General features: G+C 46.6%; 1 protein-coding gene across 3 annotated transcripts in view; it reads right to left on the minus strand.

Annotated features, from left to right (window-relative positions):
* The window catches only part of SEMA6B (semaphorin 6B), a 280,427-nt gene that overhangs the window by 112,620 nt on the left and 150,786 nt on the right, over positions 1–17,021 (minus strand). For 2 of the 3 annotated variants that reach the window (XM_029614549.1, XM_029614550.1), the window contains one exon: positions 2,953–3,047. The exons of the other annotated variant lie outside the window; for it this stretch is intronic. The gene's annotated coding sequence lies outside the window, so the exon portion shown is untranslated. The remainder of the gene's footprint in view (positions 1–2,952; positions 3,048–17,021) is intronic. 3 annotated transcript variants of the gene reach the window in all.

Consider the following 17,021-nt stretch of genomic DNA (forward strand, 5'->3'; position numbering starts at 1 on the left):
ATGCGCTCAATATACAATATGCGCTCAATAATATGCGGCCAGCAATATGCGCTCAATAATTTACAATATGCGCTCAATAATATGCGATTAGCAATATGCGCTCAATAATATACAATATGCGCTCAACAATATACAATATGCGCTCAATAATATGCGATCAGCAATATGCACTCACTAATATACAATATGCGCTCAATAATATGCGGTCAGCAATATGCACTCACTAATATACAATATGAACATACGCTTTAGCAATAAATATGCTGCGTTGTGCGCCCATCAACAGGCGCCTATCATGGGCGCTCAATACCTGAACAAGGCAGACAAAATGGCGACCTCCACAGCGTGCCACATGCAGGCAACGCCGCCGATCCTCGTACCTCGGAGACCAAAAGTAAGAGATGTACGCCTTACCTGATCCTCGGCGCTTCCCGGCTGTAACCCGGGCGGTCTCCTGCTGCGGGGGGAGAGGGGAAATACCTTCACTGCCGCGCTTGAGGAAATGCATCCGCTGCCTCTAAGCCGCCAAACTCGTCTCGCTCGGGGCTAAGTCCTTGCCGGGACCGAGGCGCCTCTCAGCCAGGCCCGAGCCCTTCTCGCTCGGGGGCTAGATCCCTGTCGCGATTCGGCCACCGGACCGAGGCGTAGAGCTCCGAGGGGTCGCGGAAACCACCTCGGGAAACTCAACTGGGGGAGGGACCCAAGGGTATCACCGCAGGAGTGCGGGGCTCGTCTTCTGAGAAATTTGCAAAGTAGAAAGTAAAAAGTAGAAAGTAGATTTGGAAAACACGCTCAGCGAGCGTGCAGGCGCTCCAAACTGCTTTGGAGACGGAAATTACTGAGTTGCTTCACTTCCTGTGGGGGTATATGTACCCGTGCTGACGTCAGATCCGTCTCCAACTGCTAGCACGAGCACACTATACCCACTTGTTCTGAGTCCATCTGGCTACACGCCAGGAAAATGTCATTTGAAATGTCATTCCACCAGGAAAGTGGATGGTTCTCCTACAGACCCCGCTGCCTTGAGCGCCAGCGGCAGCAAGCCCCAGCAGCCAGCGATCGGCGGCAGGGAGTGCAACAAAGCACCTGTGCGCGCAGCTCCGATTTTCCGCCTCCTTCGGACAGGCAAGAGAGAGACGAAATTTCACGGGCAAACTTTCCCCCAGCCCCCGCTCATCTGCCCTGGCCGCGGCCACGCAAGCCCCCAGCAGCAGCAGCAGAAGGGCGTCCATGGGTGCTGGTCTCCCGTGTGGGTGCACTGACAGCTCCGGAGCAGCCCCAGTCCTCTCTCCCCTCCTCCTGAGGCGTGCACCGCAGCTCCCCTGCCTTCCGGGGGCAGCCGGCGGCGAGAGCGGCTTCAGCAGCCCGGGGCGGATCGGGCGCTCCCGATGCGAGGCAGCTTCCAGCAGCCCCCACCGGCGAAGGTGCATGAACGCATGCCTGTACGCCCAATTTGGGTGCCGTTCTCCCATGCAGGCGCGCTGACAGCTCCGGAGCAGGTTAAAGACGCGGCAGGTTAAAGACAGCTCCGGAGCAGGTTAAAGACGCGGCAAAATAGCTGGTTAAAAAGGCGATAATCTGGGTGCATGTTACTGTATCGGAAGGAATAGCTAATCCGATCATTAACATATCATATACATGCCGCGGGCGGAAAGGGATATGCGTCGATTTCAAGAAGCGGTAAGGACGGGTAAAACCGGATACTGAATCGCGGGTTAGACATACGCGTCCAAATTGTGCGTACAAAGCGGGTTAGAAACAGGGTAACCGCAGCCGCGCTTTACTGTATCGGCCTGTGAGTTAGCAAGGATTGGATTGCTCCGGTCTAAGTTGCTCTGCCTGAAGCTCTCTCTCTGCCCTTCGGGCTAATCCATCGCTAACCTGGGTACCCGCTCCTCGGGGGCCCATCTTCTCTCTTTCAGGTACCTATCTCAGAAACCGGGTACTCGCTCCTCGAGGGCCTGCGCTCCCTACACTGGTGCCTGCAACTGCTTCGCTTCTGCCTGCCAGGATCTCCATCAGTACAGCTAACTACTCAATGAATACTGATTCTCTCAGTCTGTTCCACCTTCAGCTTCAGCGCTTGGAGTCTACATTCGGGTCCTGCCTCTGCTACCCTGTGCTGTCTTTCATCTGATCAAGAGTGGGACTGGTCTCCTCTGCCGAGGACCCCTGGACTGCTTCTACTGGATTGCCTTACTTCTGTCCACCCCAGGACAGTGGTCTGTGTACGACAACCTTTACCACTTCCACTTACCACTTACCACTTCAACAAGCCAGGGTGCTATAGATCCCTAAGTAGTGTTAGCGTTTTGAGGTGTTGAAGTGGATTCTTGGGTACTGCAGAGATGGCCACTCCCACGGGGAGGAGCCCCGTGAGGAAACGCAGTACCTGGCTAGACTCTATACACGCAGACACAGAGAATTTGTATTTACTATATAGCTTGATGGTACCATCAAGCTATATAGTAAATACCATCAAGCTATATAGTAAATACAAATTCTCTGTGTCTGCGTGTATAGTCTAGCCAGGTACTGCGTTTCCTCACGGGGCTCCTCCCCGTGGGAGTGGCCATCTCTGCAGTACCCAAGAATCCACTTCAACACCTCAAAACGCTAACACTACTTAGGGATCTATAGCACCCTGGCTTGTTTTGTTTTCCTAATAGGAGGTGTATTGGTGTTTTAGGACCTGGTGTAATATTTACATTGTTGTCTTTTTATAGGTAGGGCTGTTTCTGTTTGAGTGCTGATAGTCAGTGCTGTTTGGGTATAACAGGTTTACTATATTGTAATTGTAATTCAGTTTACTCATGGCTTTCCGAGGACTAAACCCACATTACAATAGGTATAATACAATATGGGTTGGGTCTTTTTAGCAGGGTATCCTGGCTGGCACCATAGCAGTGCATGTAAATGTAACAATCATGTTGTTAGAAGTTATATTTTTACCTCATAAGATTATACTTTGAATGTCCTTTTTCAAGTAAAATCTGTTAATCCCTCATCTTGGTCACACGTGCAGAACACAGACGATTCCTCACCAACTACAGAATAAAGAGATTAAAAAGTATAAACAAAAATGTGTAGACAAAAACTGAACTGGTATGGCCAGACTCTGTTTGCAGTGCAACAATGGAAAAATAGGAACATCACCAAGCCTCATAAAACTTCAAATAAAATCAAGAAATATAAAACATCAATCATAATAGTAAAAAAAAAAAAAAAGTAAGGTTAGGGTTACAGAGAAATAAAGAACTAGAACAGGACAAATGAGAAAACAGAGCCATGAAGATGGAGATGACACAACTGAAAAGGTTTCCTGTCTAGGCAAATATCAAACTCTTGTCTCTGGGAATATGTAAAGCACCATCCGTGGCTAGCAATGATGACCTGACCAGAATCCCATTTCCAATGAAGGTGGGTCCCATCTGCATAACTGCATAGGGTCATGAGATGGCTTCAGGCCATCAGAACCAGGCCTGGGTCTACCCCCAACGCCTCTACGGACTTATGCTCCTGCTTTTCATAGAGCAACTGGAACTGCAGGTGCATACGGGCCACGGGCCATAGCCAGGACCAGCTGAGCCTGGTGTTTGATGACCTGGTGTAATCTGGTGACCTTATCAGTAAGTAACAGAGCCCCCTTCCCCATTCTTTGCTAATGGAGGTCAACCTGTAGATTTATAGTGGGCAGGCTCCAACGGCATACCAAATCACTCTGTCTGTGATATAGTTGTGATGGAGAAGGTACAGAGAAGGGCAACCAAAATGATAAAGGGGATGGAACAGCGTCCCTATGAGGAAAGGCTGAAGAGGTTAGGGCTGTTCAACTTGGAGAAGAGACGGCTGAGGGGGGATATGATAGAGGTCTTTAAGATCATGAGAGGTCTTGAACGAGTAGATGTGACTCGGTTATATACACTTTCGAATAATAGAAGGACTAGGGGGCATTCCATGAAGTTAGCAAGTAGCACATTTAAGACTAATTGGAGAAAATTATTTTTCACTCAACACACAATAAAGCTCTGGAATTTGTTGCCAGAGGATGTGGTTAGTGCAGTTAGTGTAGCTGGGTTCAAAAAAGGTTTGGATAAGTTCTTGGAGGAGAAGTCCATTAATGGCTATTAATCAAGTTTACTTAGGGGCGGATTTTAAAACGAGCGCGAATAGCCTACTTTTGTTTGCGCTCCGTTCCCTCCAAGGCCGCTCCGAAATCGGAGCGGCCTCGGAGGGAACTTTCCTTTGCCCTCCCCTCACCTTCCCCTCCCTTCCCCTACCTAACCCACCCGCCCGGCCCTGTCTAAACCCCCCCTTACCTTTGTCGGGGGATTTACGCCTCCCGGAGGGAGGCGTAAATCCCCGCGCGTCAGCGGGCCTCCTGCGCGCCGGGACGCGACCTGGGGGCGGGTCCGGAGGGCGCGGCCACGCCCCCGGGCCGCCCCGGGCCGTGGCCACGCCCCCAGAACGCTCCCGACACGCCCCGAAAAAGCCGCGCGGTTCGGGCCCGCCCCCCGACACGCCCCCTCCGAAAACCCCGGGACTTACGCGAGTCCCGGGGCTCTGCGCGCGCCGGTAGGCCTATGTAAAATAGGCTTCCCGGCGAGCAGGGCTCTGAAAATCCGCCCCTTAGGGAATAGCCACTGCTATTAATTGCATCAGTAGCATGGGATCTTCTTAGTGTTTGGGTAATTGCCAGGTTCTTATGGCCTGGTTTGACCTCTGTTGGAAACAGGATGCTGGGCTTGATGGACCCTTGGTCTGACTCAGCATGGCAATTTCTTATGTTCTGTGTCCACATGGGAGCAGGTTAGCTGCTTCCCAAACAGTTAAAAGCTCAGTGAGCATTATTTTTTCGCTGTCATTTGAAGATCGCTCGCCACATGGCTGCTTCTAACTGGCTTCTTGTCTGAAATGCAATTGCATCGGGCAGTGCACCGTGTTAAAAAAAAAAAAGAGAAAGAATCAATTCAAACACATCGCAGTTCAAAGCAGACAGTTTTAAAAAAGCCTTTTTCACTCTAGCTGAACCTGCTGAGAAAATCACCAGTCTTCAGAACCTTCCAATGACGGTAAAATGGCCCACTGGCCTCTTGGAGCTCTCACACAAACAAGGACTTTTTAACACGGGCACCCTGAACAGGCTGGGTCCCTCCCCCCCTCTCTCTATAGAGCTTACAGCAGGAGCTAGTCTTGGAATGAAAGCCCAGGCTCCTGGCAACCATCCAGACATCGCAAATTAGTCCGTAACCAACAAATTAATTAATTCATCGATTTAAATGTAACCACTGAGCTGGGACATGGGTTATATTAAAAGAGACTCCACTCCCACACACGAGAGGCCGCCAGCTGTTACACTATACCACCAGTACAATGCACCTCGGAACCCATGGGGTGCTGGGAGGTGGGGGGAAGGGGGTTCAGGACTTCCTCCAGGCCAAAACCAAAAACAGATATATTGGGGAAAAAAAATCCAAACAATCCAGAAGGGTTCTAAGAATAGCTGCACCTCGTAAGTGGAATTCTGCCACTGGATTAATGCCTGCTGTGATTAGACAGGGTTATTATGAGATGGATCGACGTGCTCTTGAATGGGCAGAGTCAGTCCTGGTTTTACCCCAATGCAGGCTGGGAGATGTAGTCCTGCTTTTGCTAGAGAAATCAGAATTTCATCTTTCTGCATGGCATGAGGCAAAAACCAGGACTGGCTCAGCTCGTTCTCGGCGACTGAGTCACCCTCTGTAGAGGGCCAGGCGGGTCAGCTTTGCTGGAAAATGCTACAGTGGGAGCATGAGATAGGCGCAGATGTGACTGATCTTGCAGAAATCTGATGGGAGGTGTGTGTGTGTTGGGGGGAGAGTTGGCCTTCGATAGATAAAAGCAAAGCTGGTCACTGGCTGATTGGGTTTACCCAAAAACGCTGGAACCAATGTGAATGCCCATGAGAGAACCAGGCTCTTCCATTCTAAAAGCACTAATATACCCAGCAAACACAAGCTTCATTCCCTGGCTGGTGCCGTCAGACAGCAGGAACATTTTGGTGATGGTGTGAGCTTCCGACAAGGCTACACAGAGCCCTTCACATGCTTTCGAGATCATGTCCCTGAAAAGCAATATTCCTCTAATAAAGAGCAAGTTGATATTTGAGCCAAAACCAGTGAAATAAATAACATTTTCTTAAGAAATGTCAAGTTTAGGAAATGAGAGACTGGCATTAAATTAGAATTAAGTTCATAAACTAAAAACAGGACACAGAATACCTGCTAGAAGTGCTGTTCCCAAGCAAAAACTGCCATCGTCTTTTGCATAATATATCCTGCTATGCCTAGAGGGCCTGGTGTCTGTTTGCACAGCTTGTCTTATGGGAGATTTGTTGCAGAATAGCAGCTGAAGGTTACTTGGAAGCAGTACTGAGACACATCACTCTAGGACTTCTATTATATTATAGAAAGCTCTCAGGAACCTCCAGTTCTGAGACTCGACTGCATTAATCTCTTCAGCATCCAAATGTCTCCAACCCATTTGCCAGCAATAACAGCACCAGTGAATCATCGGTACCTATATTCTTATCATGGTTGGCCAGTGCTTGAGAAATGGCACTACTGCCAAAGTGGCCACCATCCACCAATGTCGAGGATCATAAGACAAGCGCGGCTCTACACACATCATTATCATCATCTGTAATAATAAATGCCCAACCAGACATCAAGTCTGGGAATTCTGCATAAAGCAGGTCCCATTTTGATTTAAAGGAAATTGGCTGTTATATGAAGACCATGGCAAGCCTTTGTCCACTTGTGTTAACAAAGTCACACCGAGGGCAAGAACTACAATAAACTCATAACCAACCCATAGCCAGCCCTTTGCCAACTGTGGCTTACCAAGGTCTACAGTTTAATGGGATGAGAAACGCCCTGGTTACCGTTTCAACCTCCCTTACCCAACTTCAAAACATAAAGCACAGATAGAAACATAGAAGTGACGGCAAAGGAGAAGAAGTGACGGCAAAGGAGAAGAAAAAGGGTTCGCACTCAAAACGCGGGGAGTAGCTGGCTTGTTACGGCAGTTACTACCCCAAACCAAATGTGCCTGATACTTCACTTTCCATGCATATCCAGCATGGTTCTCTGCTGCATCGGCATGGGAGAAAGACTGATACATCACGCATTTCCAGCATAGCTCTCTGCTTCAACGGCAGGGGGAAAAAAAAAAAAAAAACAAAACAAAAACAAAAAACTGATGCTTCACGCATATCCTGCATAGCTTCAACGACAGGGGTGAAGAAAAAAGGATTCGCAATCACAAAGCAAGGAGTAGCTGGCTTGTTACGGCGGTTACTACCCCAAACCAAATGTGCCTGATACTTCACTTTCAATGCATATCCAGCATGGCTCTCTGCTTCTACAGCAGGGGAGAAGAAAAAAAAAAACCAACAAGAGCTGTACAACATAGTCTAGGTAAAACAAATAAGCATGGGTGTAGCTTGCTTATCGCAGCAGTTACTGCCCCTACTACCCCTAACTAATCAAGCTAGATATTTCACTTGCATGCAGCTCCATCACTGCTCTCTACATTAATGGTGGGGGTGGAAGGGGAATAGAACAAGGAGCTAAGAGTAACAGATAAGAATGAGAGAAAAAATGTGTGAGGCTTGCTGGGCAGACTGGATGGGCCATTCGGTCTTCTTCTGCCGTCATTTCTATGTTTCTATGTAAGACCAAACGGCCCATCCAGTCTGCCCAGCAAGCTTTCACACCTATTTGTTTTCATAATCTGTTACTCTGACCACTGAGGTCAGGGCCCTTATTGGTAACTTTTTGGTTCCAGTTCCCTTCCACCCCCACCATCGATGCAGACAGCAGTGCTGGAGCTGCATCTAAGTGAAGTATCTAGCTAATTGGTTTGGGGTAGTAACCGCCTTAATAAGCAAGCTACTCCCATTTGTTTACCCTGCATGTGCAATTCAGCCATTGTTGGCTGTCTGAATAAAAATCCTCTTTACTTAATTCCCTCTGTTGCTGAAGCAGTGAGCTGCGCTGGATACTTATTCCAAGTCAAGTATCAGGCTTAATTGATTCGGGGTAGTAGCCACCGTAACAAGCAAGCTACACCCATGCTTATTTATTTACCCAGACTATGTAATTCATTCCTTGTTGGTTGATGCTGATATAAATCATAAAGATATAAGTACATCACAGACTGGTGTGCTGCCCTGCTTCTTGGCAGTTTACTATTAGCAATTATGGTCTCCTCCATCCCCCCCCCCCCAACCCCTCCATTTCCAGACTCTCCTCACCTTCCAATCCCATCATTATCTCCTTATTTCTAAAAGCTTTCCACCAGTCCATAATCCTCTTCCCTGCAGTGTTCTGCCATTAATAATATATGATCATATGACAGGCATCGGGAAAGAATTAGCATAATTAGAAATTAAAAGCTGCTTCTTCACACAAAGGGGTCCCTAATTTAAGGCTCTGGGCAATCAGCCGACAAAACAAAGAGTGTCAATATTTCATTCCCTGCGAAAAACACATGCTCTGGGAATGCGTGTCACAGCTGTGATCTGCTAGGAAAGGCCAGTGCCCTGTTACTGGGGGGCCAGCAAGGCAAGTCACCCCAAGTCAGTAGTGCTCGGGGTGGAAAAACTTAAATCAGCTTTGGTCAGGGCCCAGAGATCTAGACCAGAACACTCTAATTTCAGAAGCAAGATGTAGTACCACAGCCAGGAACCAGTATCACCGTTTCTGATATGCCTGCACTGGTAGAGGGGTGGCAATGAGACAGCACCCCGCCCCCCACACTGCGCTGTCATCATAGCTAAGTAGAGGCAAGGGTGGTAAGAGGTTGGGTGCTGCAGTCTGTGGAGCTGGAGGAAGGTCCTCCACTCTTGCCTGTTTCTTTCTTGCAGCAGTGGGAGGATCCCTGTGCTCCCCCCCACCCCCTTCATTCTATTACCATGTCTCTCATCTTAGACTGGACAAGGTGTGAAGAGAGACAGACATAGTAAATCCCCCAACCTCCGCCCCCACTACCAAGTGCTCCAGCACAGACGCAGGTCTACCACACCAACATCCAGAATGCCAACACCCAACTTTGCGGCAGACAATCAGGGACAGCTCCCGTGTGCATTCACGCCCACTGCAGTCTGTTCTTATATATAAGAAATCACTACATTACTTTATTTATTTATTTATTTATTTATTTATTTAAAAACTTTTTTTATACCGGCATTCGTAGGACACATCATGTCGGTTTACAAAAAACTGAGAAGGAAAGGAAATTACAATGAACAGGGGAGGGGGTAACTGGAAGATATACATAAGTACAGGAGAGGAGAGTCAACAGGCAGCGTTACAACTATTTGCATTGGATTAGGATTATATATGCAAATGAACTAATATACAATGTTAAGTGGCATGTGCACTTGATACACTTAGTATATGAGGATATTTACATTAATACAGGTGCAAGTAGTACAGTAATACAGGAGCGTGCTCTGTGCTCGGTCTGTCTGTGTGAATAGACACACACACAGTTTGCTCAGCTGCACTTCATGAAGCTGCTACAGCTAAGGATGTTGCCTAATTGTCAGCTGCACAAGGCCCTCTCCTCCTTTTTTCCCTTAGCTGGGAGGTGGAGCCAAGCCAGCCTGCTGTCCCTGCAGGGTGACCTGATGGCTCCGGCTCCCTTTCCCTCTCCTGTCCTGGTGTTGATCCAGGCTGGTTGACCCTACCGCCTCTCCCTAGGAACTCAAAACAGCAGTATCACTACTTTCTGAAAGTCTACTTTCTACTCTCTTTTTTTTTTTTGACTCTTTACACCTTTCAAGCATGTAATTTGTTATACCTAGATCAATGCTCAAGGACTCGCCCTCCCTCCAATTGTTTTACCTTACCTCTTCCACACACCCTCCTCTTCCCACTGCCCTCTGTCCCAAGCATGCTGGTTTCTACTACCGCTGTTGGTAGTTATTCCAGGCATCTTCCACCCTCTCAGTAAACAGTAACTTTTAAACTGGCACGCGGGTGCAAATATGCGTGCATTCGTTAGCCCGCACCCAGGGACATGCCATTTTATAACATACATGCTTATATATGTGCATGTTATAAAATAGCCTGACCGTGTGCACGTGTGCGTGCCATTTTAAGTGGACGTGTAGCTATGCGCGCAAATGCCGCTTCTACTATGTAAGTGGAGGGATTTTAAAAGACACATGCGCCGACACCATTACCAGTTTTCCCAGTTCATTCCCAGTTTGCCCAGGTAAGGGATAGGACTTCGAAAGCCTCCTAGTTTACTAACCTCCGCTCTGTTAGCCCCGATCTTTAAAACTCCGCTGACCTGCCTACAATTTTTTGTTTTATGACTTACACATCCTCTATAGCAGAAGTAAAGTTACGTGGCAGGGGATCCTGGTGCGTGCCTATTCGCTTAAGTATTATGTCCATTCCCTGCTCAGATCACAGCCATGCCCCTCTCCTTTTTTGAACTTTTCATTTGTGCGCGCAGTGGGAGATACACGCATACTCAGGTGGCTTTCAGAATCCACAGCAAGGACTCACGTTGAAGCCATTACTTACACTGATCGTGTCTTAAGTGACCAAGGGATCAAATCACCCACTTCCTATACACACACACACACACCTGTAGATGAGACCACTCACTCGCTACATAAACAGTCAGCTCTGGGTTAACTTGTATCCTGCGTGAAAACTGAAATTCATGCACCCTCTGGTTATAACATCCGCATCCTTGCTCTTACCTTCTGTCTTCTCCTCCTTGCTCTTAACATCCATCCCTGCCCCTCCCCACACCCTGCACCCCGTCTTTCCATCCTTGTCCTGGCCCAGCCCTGCCAATAGGAAAGCAGCCAGAGGGTCCTTCTATTTCCTCCTCCCCCCAACCATGTCATTCAGACAGGAGAGAGAAGAGCCCAGGGCCCATGCTTCTATTAGGCAAACTAGGCGATCGCGGAGGACAGCAAAATTCCACCACCACGAGGCCCAGAAGAGGAGGGCCCATATTGCCAAAGAAGTTTGTACTGTGCTGAAGGTGTCGCCAATAAGTAAGTTGGCAGGGGAGGGTGCATGACTGAAAGTTTGCCTAGGGCACCATATACTCCTGCACCAGCTCTGCAGCAGGAAGTGCCAGGGCCCCAGCACTGCTCTCCTGTCTGTGGGGGCAGCACAGCAGCCACAGAATAACTACAGTCTCATGGGCCACAAGGGATGAGGCAGCACTCAGCAGCAACCCTTCTTTGGCCCAACAGGCCCTATTGACCCAGCAGCCTCACTGAGAGGGATGCCAGCACCCCGTATTGCTTGGAGCTCTGTATGACTGCACAAGTCGCACACCCCAAAAGCTGGCCCTACGTTGGCATATTCTGTGGTGTAGTGTACGTGCAATCCATCAGACCCGGTACAGGAACAGTTTTCTCTGTGGTAGCTCCTTGCATGTGGAAAGAGCTACCAGGTTTTTTTTTTAGAAAAAAAATTAAAACCCATCTGTTTTCGGAAAATGGATGAATACCTTGGGGTGACAGGGCACATATACTCAGTGATGGATATATGAATGGTGGGATTATTCTTTTCTGTATTAAATTATACAGTCGTGGCTCAACTTTATGTTTTAGTTATGATTTTAATTGTATGGAGTTTTATTTTATGTGTGTTACAGTCTAGATTGATCTTGGTGACCAGAAAGCAGTATAGAAATGTGCTACAGAAATGCACTACACCATTCACTTTGACTCTAGACACTTCAACCCTTTATCCTGTTTCTGTGCACAGAACAAAAATCAGAGACTCTGAAGGCAAATAAAGACCACAAGCACCACTCAGGCTCCCTATTTAACACAGCTCTTACTTGATCTCTGGCTTCACTTTCTTTACCGCATCTAAAGGAAACTGTGCCAGACCCATGTGCTCTTAAATTCTGCTACCGCTCTTGGCTTCTGTCACCTCTCCCAGCAAGGCCGTTCCATGCATTCACCACCACCTTTTTGAAGAAATATTTTCCAGTGTTACTCCCGAGTCTAATTAGTGTCTGGATGGGAAAAATGATTTGCCGAAATGAAAAAGCACAGCAAAAGCAGGTCAGCAAAGGTGTAATCTTTGCATGGAGAAAGGCTGGATGTGTGAACATGAGATAGAGACTGCTGTGACACTCCCGAGCCTGCAGAGGGGCCCAGAGCAGAAGTCGGATGTTGCCCCTTATTACTCGCCATGGAAAACAAATAATATTCTAATTCTGCTGCCACCTCAGTAAGAGCAACAAGCTCACGCTACTACCAGGCACCTGGTGAAGTAACATAAAATCCCGCAAAACACACAGGCAGCACTGATGTGGCAAACCTGCCACCTCATAACAGCACTAACTCCCAGCAAAAAAAAAATCCTCCTCCTCTGAATAAAGGCAGGACTGGAAATATTGTAACAGGCCCTGCACCACCAGGTCACAACACAAAAGCAAGCTGCACGGATTTTATCTTGGTTTTGCTTTTGAGACTTAAGACTTGGTTATTCAAGCAAGCTTTCCCAGACTCAATCTAATAACACAAATCAAGGACACAAACCAAGGATTCCTCATAACATTCAGCCATTAATCATGCCATTTGTACATAGCATTTAATTTATTTGTATACCGTTTAACCGTTTATTCTTTCCTTTCTCTTCCTCCTTCTCCAAGTTCTTCTTCCCTCGTTATTTGTAACTGTTCCTTCGGTCACCACAGTTCTAGTTGATGTATTTAATGCACTCCTGTTTCATGTAAACCAGCAAGATATGTTCTCATGATTGCCGGTATATAAAAACCTTAAATAAATAAATAAATAAATAAAATTTTTGTGTTTTATTTTACTGGATGTTCAGTCTGTTTTATTTCCAGCTTATGGAAATGTGACATGCTTTGATATGTTCTCTGAAGGGTGGCATTTCACTGTGAATAAACTAAACAGATCCCTGCACTCTAGCGGGATCCCTCACCGCAGTCGCACATGCAGAAAACAGACAGGCCTTCCACAAATACAGAATAAAGGGACAATTCTCAAAGGAATTTGCCAGGGCAACAAAGGTAGTTACTGGGTAAACTCCCCAGAATGAAAACTGCACTACTTTTTAGTGCAGGGGGAAAAAGGGGGTGATGCAGGGGGAATAGAGTTAGAACAGGGAAGGTAAAGAAGCTCACTTATTTCACCGTGTCTCTAGGTTTTGTTTTTATTTTTACCCGTGGTCTCCATGGGCAGCTTCCCTTTGGAAATTAGCCATGAAGGTCCAAGGGTACTATCCTGCAGACTCCCCACAGTTTTTTGTTTTTTTTAAATTGCCCCCTAACTGGCTAATTTTAAAAGGAACGCGTATGCGCCCATAAACGCGCAAGCAAAGATATGCTTAATTTTATATCGTGCGTGCAAGTACACGCGTATCATTTAAAATATCCCTTCCGCATGTATGCGTGCAGCCTTTACACGCATATTTTAATAACATGCTCACACAAATGACCGGATGGGGGGGGGGGGGGAGAGAGAGAGAGACAATCTGACACTGTATATCTCCCACTGTAAGAGAGGCACTTTCAACTCAGAGTGGGTTTTGGGGTGAGGGAGGGTGTTACATTGGTCTGCCTAGGATGCAAGGTTTGTAGACCCTTGTAATACTGCCCCCCTGAGTTGAAAGTGCCTCTCTTACAGTGGGAGATATATATAGCGTGTCAGATTCTCTCTCTCCCTTCCCCCCAGGGTTCTTAAAACTCAACATCTCCAGACTTTCTCCTCAGGACCAGCAGTAAAGTTATGTGGGTAACATGCCAATGCGTGCCATGATCAGCCTTTGCAAATTCAGGGTTACGCGCATAAAGTCTTGGCACCGCCCCTTTCCCGCCTCCTTATTCTTGCAACATGCACAGGTTTGTACGCGCATACTTCCTAGCTTCTTAAAATTCGCGATGCTCACACACGGCCCACATACGCCTGTATGTGGGCCATTTTTGCGCAATCAATGCTTTTAAAATCTACCTTTAAGTGACCACCGTCTAGAAAGAGAAACATGCAGACCAAAACTGAAACGAAAACCTCAAGAATCCCGACTCTAGATTCTGTGCAACACTGCCGAAATGAAAACAAGTAAATCTATTGCCTCCTGTACAGTGCAAAATACAAAGACATGGTTTCCCAAAGCTGAGAGAGAAAATACAAGACTTCCCAAAAAAGAGCGATCAGAAAATAACTCTATGTAATCCTCAGGGAAAGAGAAGATACAGCAGCCAGAGCAGCAAAATCTGTGCCATCCTGCCACCGGGCCAGAAATGTAACAAGATCAGAGACAATAGTGGACATCGGCAGAATCCAGGAATGTATTTATTTATTTGATTTATATTCTGCTTTTTGACACTTCAAAGTGGATTACATTCAGGTATGGTAAGTATTTGTTATCATCTCTGTACTATGTAATTTTTTCTTCTTATTTTTTTTCTTTTCTTTAATCTGCTTTATGTACAGTTTTGGCAAAACAGGTACAAATTATCAGGCCAATGAAGTTCCCCGAATCCGAGAGAGAGAGAGAGAACGCAAAGTGCACCAAAGGGAAGGCCACAGTTTTGCTAATTAGTGGGATGAATGAATACTGGAGTACCCCAGACAGACAGACACCCACTTCTGGCTTTCCTCGAGCTAACACACAGCACGGATCCGCCCCTCCTCCCCCAGCCTGGGTAAATACGATGCCTGCACCGATGTCGAATGGCTCTTTCACTGCATCCAACAACCTCTGGTTTAAGGGGCTAAACTCACTTTCCAACGATCCAGCCTTCTACACAGGGAGGACAGATACAATAAAAAGGTGGTGGAGTTGGAAGGGGGAGGGCTGGTGGTGAGATAATATGGTCACATAGCAAAATCATGGGGGGGGGGATCTCCCACCCTGCCTCAGTTGATCTTCATACATCCTTGTACGTCACTAACTCTAACAGGCCCAACTGGCAGGTGGACCTCAGCTGCTTATCAGCAAACACTGTGGCCACAGGAGAAGCGCACAGGAGCTCCTCTAGAGTACGCTTTTGTGTTCCGTTTGTTTAAATATTCATCCCTTCTGCGAAAAGCTGATTCTGCATTTTCAGTAGATTATTAGCCTTGTAATCGCTTGGTAATCTTGCAAGCAGAGATGACAGGGGATGATGCCGCTTCGCCTGTGCTGGACCTGGGAACAGTGCACCCTCTGTCTGTTTCTATCAGACTTACATAATGTGCTGCCGAATGAGGTCTGACGTTCAGAAACATCAGAGAGAATTACAAGCCAGACCAGCACTGTGCAAATTACATCCAGCATTATTCCAGTTCCAAGACTCCTCTCTCCCCTCATCTCTGCCAATGCACCTCACTTCCTGCTTGCAACACCTCCAGTACTGAGACCCTCCCATCTCATTCCTGTCCTACAGCTCCCCTTGCTATTGCAAACTTGACTCTCACACGCAGCCCTGCAGCACCCTCTACTAGTCCAGTACTGAGACCCTCATACATAGCTCTGCCAATACTCCTGCCCAGCAGCACTCCCTGCTATTCCAATACAGAGAACCACAGATACAGCTCTGCCAATGCACCTCACTTCTGCCCTGCAACATCCCCCTGCTAGTCAAGTAGAGACCCATACCCAGCTCTGGCAGCATTAATAGTGACCTGCAAGTCCTCCAGCATTGTAGTACCAAGACCACTGACCCCAAGTACTGCTCTCTAACACAACTCAACATATCTACATCCCAGCCATGAGCATCGTTAGCCCTGGGCACATGGGGCCTGTGCCCTGAGTCTCCTCAGTACCCAGAGTCTCCTTAAGCAGCTGATGGGTTGTGAAGAAAAGGAGATGCAATGGCCAAAGAAGAAGTCCAGAGTGAGAGCCTGTATGAGTGTGTGAGAGGGAATGTAGATGACAGCGTGTGTGTGTCTGTGTGTCCTCATGTGTTTGTACAAGTGAGAGAGAGAAAGAAAGCGGGTATGACAGCATTTGTGTGTTTGAGTTAGAGGAAGCATACATGAGTGTGTATGTGTGAGAGAGAGAGAGAGAGAAGCATGTATGAGAGAGAGAGGGGAAGCATGTATGACAGCATGTATGTATGAAAAAGAGAAAGAGGAAGCATGCATGGGAATGTGTGTGTATGTGTGAGAAAGGAAGCATATATGAGAATATATGAGTGTGAGAGAGAAAGCATAAATGAGTGTGTGTGTGTGTGTGTGAGAGAGAGAGACAGGAAGTATGTACAAGAGTGTATATGTGTGTGAGATGAAGCGTGTATGAGATCATGTCTGTGTGAGAGAAAATGTGTATGAGAGCATGTGTATGAGAAAGAAGTATGTATGAGATCATGTGAGTGTGTGTGTGAGAGAGGAAGTATGTAAGAGTATATATGTGTGTGAGAGAGAGGAAGCATGCATGAGTGTATATGTGTGAGTGAGTGTATATGTGTGAGTGAGAAGAAGTGTGTATGAGAGCAAGTGTGTATGTGAATGAGAGGAAGCATGTATGAGTGGGTGTATGAGGAAGTGTGTATAAGAATATGTGTGTGTATGTGTGAGAGAGAGCATAAATAACTACAGTACCTTTATTTATTTATTTATTTATTTATTGTTTTTTTATATACCGACATTCGATCTCAATTGAGATATCACACCGGTTTACATTTGTAATTTGCTATGAAGCAGAATATAAAAAAATAAAATAAAAATAAAATGTGTGTAACATTAGTCTGTTACAGAATGTGCGTATATAACAGCAAAAATTTTGTACGGCTCCCCCACTTCCACTCCACCCCACTAAATCAAAGACATCTCAGGGGGACCGGAAATCAAAAGTTGCCAGGTATGGACAATGGGGGATTTTTATCCTTATGAGTTTTAATTAATGGGTGTTATTTGATGTATCTGCTTTTTTGAAATATTGGTGTTTGGTAAATTTTTTAAAAATTTTAAGAATTTTTAATTATTGGATTTTTAAAAAAATTTGTCAGATGTTTTGAAATCTTTTATATTTCTTTAT

Source organism: Rhinatrema bivittatum, chromosome 8 (genome assembly GCF_901001135.1).
Source record: "Rhinatrema bivittatum chromosome 8, aRhiBiv1.1, whole genome shotgun sequence".
Lineage (NCBI taxonomy): Eukaryota > Metazoa > Chordata > Amphibia > Gymnophiona > Rhinatrematidae > Rhinatrema > Rhinatrema bivittatum.